Source organism: Alligator sinensis, unplaced genomic scaffold (genome assembly GCF_000455745.1).
Source record: "Alligator sinensis unplaced genomic scaffold, ASM45574v1 scaffold496_1, whole genome shotgun sequence".
NCBI classification, from domain to species: domain Eukaryota; kingdom Metazoa; phylum Chordata; order Crocodylia; family Alligatoridae; genus Alligator; species Alligator sinensis.
This window is the reverse complement of record NW_005842246.1, coordinates 53,269-60,836: the sequence shown is the minus strand read 5'-3', so window position 1 is coordinate 60,836 and position 7,568 is coordinate 53,269.

Below are 7,568 nucleotides of genomic sequence, written 5' to 3'. Positions count from 1 at the left end.
TTTCAGGCTGGACATAAGGAAGAATTTCTTTACTGTCCGAGCCCCCAAGGTCTGGAACAGCCTGCCACCGGAGGTGGTTCAAGCGCCTACATTGAACACCTTCAAGAGCAAACTGGATGCTTATCTTGCTGGGATCCTATGACCCCAGCTGACTTCCTGCGCTTTGGGCAGGGGGCTGGACTCGATGATCTTCCGAGGTCCCTTCCAGCCCTAATGTCTATGAAATCTATGAAATCTATGAGATAGAAATGACAAGCAAGTACACTGAAGGCATAGATAGATTCCCAAAATGGTGCTGGGATCCTGACTTAACATTTTTTTAAAATCTCAGTGACTGTATCTGGGCAGCACCTGGCACATTGGAGCCCTGAACAGTGTGACACTGGGCATGTCTACCTGAGACACTGACTGCGCAGTAGCCTGATACTACTGTGCACTAGTGCCACATGGTAAAAACTGTTTACAAGTACTACAGTAAAAGCTGCGCTATCCAGCATCTTACAAGCCGGCATGCTCCACTTACCAGCGTGCCGGCTTGTAAGATAAAGTGAAACCAGAAGTGCCCACTGCAGCCCTTCCGGTTTCTCCAAGCCCCCACGGCCCAGGGCAAAGCAGCCTGTGCTGCCGAGCCCCCATGGCCCAGGGGCATAACAGGCTCCATGGGGCCATGCAAGGCCCACCTCCCTATGGGCCCTGCGGGAAGGGCAGCGATGCCGTGGGAGGGGTGGAGGGACACCTCAGACATGGCAGGAGAAACGGCAGCCGGGGCCACTCAATTAACCGGCATATTTTGTTTTCCGGCATCCCCCATTCCCGGGGGATGCCAGATAACAGAGCTTTTACTGTAAATAAATGTGCAGTAAGTACTATGCAGTAGTGTCTTGTGTAGATTTGGCCACTGAGACTTTGTAGCCCCTGGTATGACAGGGCTCTCCTATTGGGTGAGGTTGTTACTGTAACAGAAATAATTCACTGATAATGTCAAACTGAAGGAAACTGTCAAAATCAAAAAAGACAAAGTGGCAAGATTAGGAGCATAAGTAAAAACACACAGTGCATTCTGTCTTGTAGGAAGCAAGTCAATGCACCTCTGTGAAGGGATAACAAATCAAAAAGGATATTACTGCATGATATGGCAGCATTCACCCCATTCAGTGTCAGGACTGCAAAAAAATCAATGGTTCTCAACTGATGTACGCATTCAGGGGTGTTGTGGAAGCTAGCGGGAAGTGGCTGTCATACCTTAGTGCACAGCTAGATAAGCCTAAATAAGGCAAGTGTTCCTGATATTGCTGAAGTCCTTCCTGGTTCAACAAACAGTCACGCAGAACAGTTGCCCTCTGTTTCCATGAGGAGCAGGGGTTAGGGAGGGGACAAGGAAGCACAACAGCAGGCATACCTGCTTGCTTTAGGATTATCTGGCCATGCACTGAGGCATGTGGACAAGTTCTAGCTGGCTGAGGCAGCCCTCTGGTTGAGAACCAACGACATAAGTTGAAGCAACACAACAGTGTTCTTAATCAGAGATACTACAAAATTTTTAAAAAGAGTATGGAGGGGTTCCCTGGCTCTAAAAGAATTGGGAAACATTGGCATAAATAAAGAACTAAAGTATGTGAGACCAATGCCAGAGAAAATTGGCTCAGAGTCAAGCTGTGAACAGTTATAAAATAAGAGAGTCTAAAGCAGGAGCGGGCAATTATTTTGGGTGGAGGGCCGCTTACCTAGTTTTGGCAAGCTGTCGAGGGCTGCATGGGTAGCCCTGCCCCTTGACAGGTGCCCTGCCCCCTGGTCACCGCCTTGGAACCAATGTCCTGATGTCTTGGGACCAATGTCGTAGGGCCGCAGGTCAGATAGAATGGCCTTGTGAGCTGAATCCGGCCACGGGCTGTATTTTGCCCACCCCTGGTCTAAAGGACCTGATTGAGATTACGGTGCTGTTATGTTTGGTGCTGGAAACCTAACAAAGAAGCTAGATTTCCAAAGATGTTTGGGTACTTTATATGTTACACTTAAACTATACTAAATCCATGAAATATTAAGCAATGTTAAAGTAAGATCATGCTGTGAGCAGTTGCACATTAAGGTTTAAAATGTTTCTTGCCTGCCCAGCTCTGACTTGCCACTAGAGGGCTGGCAAGCAGGGGACCTAGGAAACATGGGTCCCCTTCCTGCTTGGGAGGGGGCTGGGAGTGGTGCATTCTGGGATGCTGAAGTACTGCACGTTGCTTGTTTTACCTCCATAAAGCAGACTAAAGTTACACTGACATGAGCTAAGTCTCGTGGCCCAGAGCTAACCGTCACCTGAAGTGGCATAACTTTGAGAGTCAGAAGGCATCTAGCATGAGTTAATGAGCTTTAATATGCAGTCACTTATGTTTTAAATGTCCTTCGAATGGTCTAAGTGTAAAGTGGAACTTCACCCTAATGAGGACCGAGTTGCACATTCTCTGCTCACTGACTTTGTGATCAAGCAGACAGCAACTGCATCAACACTGATAGATTTAAATTAACCTTAAACAAAAGGAAGCAGAACCAGGTTCCCTCTCCTGCTAAAGAATGTTTGCACTGAAAGACAGCTGCATTAACCTTAGAAGTACAAGCTGATGAGCTCCTGCTGTCTAGGAACAATGTCGTGTTGAGACAAACTTACCCTTCCTTTTCTAGCCACTGAGCAATAACAGCTAGCTCTTATTTAGCAGTTTGCAGCAGAAGATTGCTGTTTTATAGAAGAGGAAACTGAGGCACAGAGAAAATGAACTTCTTCATGTGCCACACCAAAATAGTGGCAGATTTGCAAATGGAGTCTTCATTTAGTGATCTGCTCAGTAAACAATACAGGTCTGTTATAAATACACAGCCCTGCCCTCCCAGGATCTGCAGTCAGCTGTTCATGCGTAGTTGTAGAGTTCAGCCACTAGATGTCATAGGGTGGTGAACAGAATTCCAGGGATGGGATGTGGTCGCTGGAAACCAAGATGGATGCGGAGTTTACTGGAAGCTTATTTGTGCCCGTATTTACATTTGTTAATACATGGCTCCTGGTCATCAGAGGCTGTGATTCTATTATTCTTGTAACCCTTCTGCCAAGATAGCACCAAATTAAGTTTTAGGGATTTTACACAACTTTTCTTTCCTGGCTCAAGCCCCAGCCCAGAAATCTGGAAAAATAAAAACTACTGGGATGTTCTAATGTGAATAGTCTCAAGTAATATTCCCCACTCACAAGCAAACACTGTAACAGGGTTTATTGAAGGGAAAGGTAAAAGAAACAAACAATTTTAGGAAACTTAAAAATCAGTGTTTGTTTCTTTCTTTTACTGCACATTGCTCGTTTTACCTCTATAAAGCATAACGCAGACTAAAGTTACATTAACATGAGCTAAATCTCATGGCCCAGAGCTTTCTACTCATCACCACTGTGGGGGGGCATGGGGGACTGGAGGAGGCGCTGTTCTACCACTGCTCCTTACTATCCTTCCACTGATGCTGCTTTTCTGGTTGCTGAATAAGGTTGTCAACTCTGACTGAAGCTATTCCAGGAGATTTTTTTCCCAACCTGATGTAATGTCATTAATTGTAATGTTCAACCCGTTCACAATAACAATCTTCTGGATTGCTTTCAATAGTCACCGGGAGATTGATGCCAATTCTAGTAGACTCCTGGCCAGTCTGGGAGGGGTGGCAACCCTATTGCTGAAGCAACCTAGCTCTTTTAGACCTTGAACGAAAACAAACAATTTCAGTTTTTTTAGAACCCAGTAGATATAGGCTTCAACCTGTCACATCATAGAGACTCCAGACTTGAGTGTTTAGAATACCCCAGTAACAGGCCTCTACTGGAACACATTAGAGGAATTTATACAGCACAAGTGCTCTTTTTTTTTCTTTTTTTTAGATTAGTAACAGTCCAAATTAACTTGCCAATTAAATTCCTATGACCAATTAAGCATCAAATCCCCAAACTCTATATCAATAGTGCTCAACCTTGTGGCTCTGCAGGCCAAATAAGTGGCATAGGGCTGGTCCAAAACCCATGTCCCATGATTTGGTTTCCCAAGAGCATGCTGTCCTTGCCTGGCCCTGCAGGGTGGGATCAGGGCCCTAGGACTCCATGCTGCTTCCACTTGGTCCTCTGTATAGGGATCCGAACCCTAGAGCCTTGTGCCATCTCCACTGGACTCTGTATGGTCAGATTGGGCCCTGGGAGCCCAAGCTGGCAAGTCCTGCTTGTAAAGATCAGGGCCTTGGGACCCTGTGCTAACTCCACCCAGTCCTGTGTACAGGGATCAGGGACCTACAGCCCCATGCTGTCTCCATCAGACTTTGAACACCAGGACTTAGCCCTAGAACTCTATACTGCCTCTGGCTGGTCCCATGTGTAGGGATCAAGGCCCCAGAATGCCATGCTGCCTCTGGCCAGCCACACACACCAGGATCAGGACCTACGCCTTCCTGCATGCCAGATATAGCAAGTGGCACTGGAGGGAAGGTGCTGACCCAGCCTGCAACAGCTCAGCAAAACTCCTTATATGGACCGTGGAGCCAAATAATTGTCTACCCCTGGTTTAACCCCTTGGGGGCTGCATGAAGCCTGCAGGCCATAAATTGTACTGCCCTGGCATAAAAAATTTGGATGGGAAATTAAGACACAGAAGCCAGCAGAGGGCATGAAGGACTCCCCCATCCAGCCCTAACCATAACCTTAATCTTAACCCTAATCCCTCCCCAATCCATACACATGCCCACTTTCCACTAGTCTTCTCTAAGCAGTGAGGTGTTTTTGAAGCAGAGCAGGGAGTTTTAATAGAACCCTGAACCATGGTTTGTTGGCATTTGTCTCTGTGTATCATAGGATCTGCATGTGATCCACAGCTGACTGGTTGGGTCTGCTGCAAAGTTTCCCAGTATATCTGTCCTGCAAATTCTTGGGCTTCCTGAGAAAATGTCCTGTGAGCCAGCATGTCTCAAATAAGTAGAATAGGGTTGTTCAACTTTTGAGTGGCTAGGGGTTATAGAGCTCTAGCTGCATATTCCCCAAACCGCATGGGATTCATGCCTAGTGTCTAGGGCTGGATTAATGCATGCGCAAACTAGGTGCATGCCTAGGACCCTGAGTTGTGGGGGGCCCCTGGTTCTTTCCTCCGTGGTGGCAATGCAAATAGCCTATCCGCCTCCCTTCCCTTCCCCTCCCCTCCCTTCTGCTGCCCTTGCTGCTGTGGTGGGTGGTTCTTAGCAACGGCTCTGAGCCCCGCTTGCCATGGGCGGCAGCGCCAGGTGGGGAGGGGGGGTCTTAACTGGCCCGGGGCCCATGAGTTTGTTTGGCTAATGCCCACTAAAGGATTAATCCAGCCCTACTAGTGTCTCAAGGATCTGGACATAGGCCCGGGCAAGTACTAGTAGCAATTTGGAAGCTTGGGTCCCTGGAGCTGCATTTTGAATGCATTGGTGACATGGTTGTCCAAGGGACCACGGTTTAAACAATTCCAAATGATGGCAATAAATAGGAACCCCAGGATGGCAGTGTGGTGGGAGGTTCTGACTCCTCAAGCCTAGTGCTGGTGTCTCCTCTCCACTTCACTTCCCAGTTGACAGAAGCATACTGATTTCAAACTATAGACCAAGAAAGGAGGAAGACACCTGTTATGTTATCCCAAGCATTTGTAAATAAGTTACTCCAGCCACAAGCATGGGAAACAGCCACAAGCATGGAAAAGAGTGCTGCCAGACTACCACAGAACATATTGTAAACATAAAGTGAAACTATACATGCATTGGCATTAGCAGATTCAACAGAAATAACTTAATATTCATACATGCAGATTCAACACATTTATATCTCGCATCTCATCCCCATCTTTTGAAATAAAGTGGCACAATGCATGGACTGAAGTCCTCTTCAGTGGCTTGCACTTCCTTTCTGGGTAACATCAATCACCTTCTTGACTGCTTTCCTGAGAATGTGCTGTACAAAATACTATGTCGGGTTCATGTTTATGTTTTCTTCCTTCATAGTGGCTACCACTCCTTTGAACACACTCCTGAGGAGGGGCCCTTCTTCATCCATTTCCATTGTAGGTAGCTCAACATTATCAGGTCCTAACTGGTCAACATTGCTAATGTCTGGTGTAGCATTAGAGGTCATTGATGTAGGCTGCAAAGCTGGTGGCTCAACAACAGATGGGGCTCCAACTGTTTCTGCTGTGCTCTGTTCAGCAGTCATGCCTATATCATAGAATCAGAGAAAATTAATGTTGGAAGGGACCTCAGGAGGTCATCTAGTCCAACAGTTCTACCTCCATCCTCTTCTGAGTTTCAACAGAGCACAGCAGGAACAGTTGGAGGCATGAACCATGATGGCTACACTACTATGCAGTAGCTTGTTGCTACTGTGCAGTAGCAGATAAAAAAGCCATGGGGTGATGGGACTGCACAGGCACCTTAGTTACCTCAGGTGCCTGTACACAAGTGCAAGGAGCCTAGGAAACAAGCAAGAAGAATTGGAAGTCCTTGCACAGTCATGGAACTATGACATGATTAGAATAACCGAGACTTGGTTGGATAGATCATATGACTGGAGCACTGTCATGGTGTAGCATGAGCTGAACTAATGTAGCTGATGTTAACATAGAGTGCAATAATAGTAAGATATAACCATGTTAGTCTTGTCCTGTAAGCAACTTGAAAACTCCATTTTGTATCCTTCTGCTTGACGTAAGTGAATGAACTCTGCATAGACTTTATGTATGAGTGTGTGTAAAAGGGTGAATGGTGAGAGAATGGCATAGAGACATGAGAAGAAGATTTAACTGTTTATGTAAGCAACAAGGCGCCAAAAGTAAGTTACCAGCCAGTAACTAACTAACAAACGGCTGAAAAATCCCTTTGAAGCTCAAGGGCACAAAGGAGATAACAGAAGAAGAAATTCTGCCAGACGGGCAACAAGAACACTCCAAGGCTAAGATAAGCTGAAGACAAAAGAAGAACAACCACAAAAACAGAAGCTGGGTAAAGAAAAACTCCAAAGCACTGAAACAAAGGATACCAATCTCTACAAAAGAACACTTTGAAAATGCCAAGTTGGGTGAGTCTCTTTCTCTACCGCTGTTTCATCAGAGCACAGATGCATCTGTTCACCCCACTCCAGCTGTTATCTTCAAATATGGTATCTTCAAATCGTCATCTACTCAATAAGCCTGGGTTGGCCACCCTGGGCTGATATTGAGCAACTATTGCTGATAACTGTATCTGGTGTATATGTGGATGAAATGGTTGTTTTGTGTATGGATAGGTCTGTGTGTAATGATGTGTATGATGATTTGTGTATGTTTGTATAAATGGTGTGTCTGAACCTCTGTGTCTAACTCATGTAATCAATACACACGGTATCTTGCCTTATCCCCCTTTATAAAGTCTTGCTCATGATTTGAGCAATTGGCAATTTGTGTAACAATGGTTGGGTATAAATTGTTCAGGAAGGACAGCCAGGGGAGAAGAGGAGGAGGAGGTCCGCTTTATGTAAAAGAGCCATATGATTGCTCAGAGCTCAAGTCTGAAACACAGTCTAC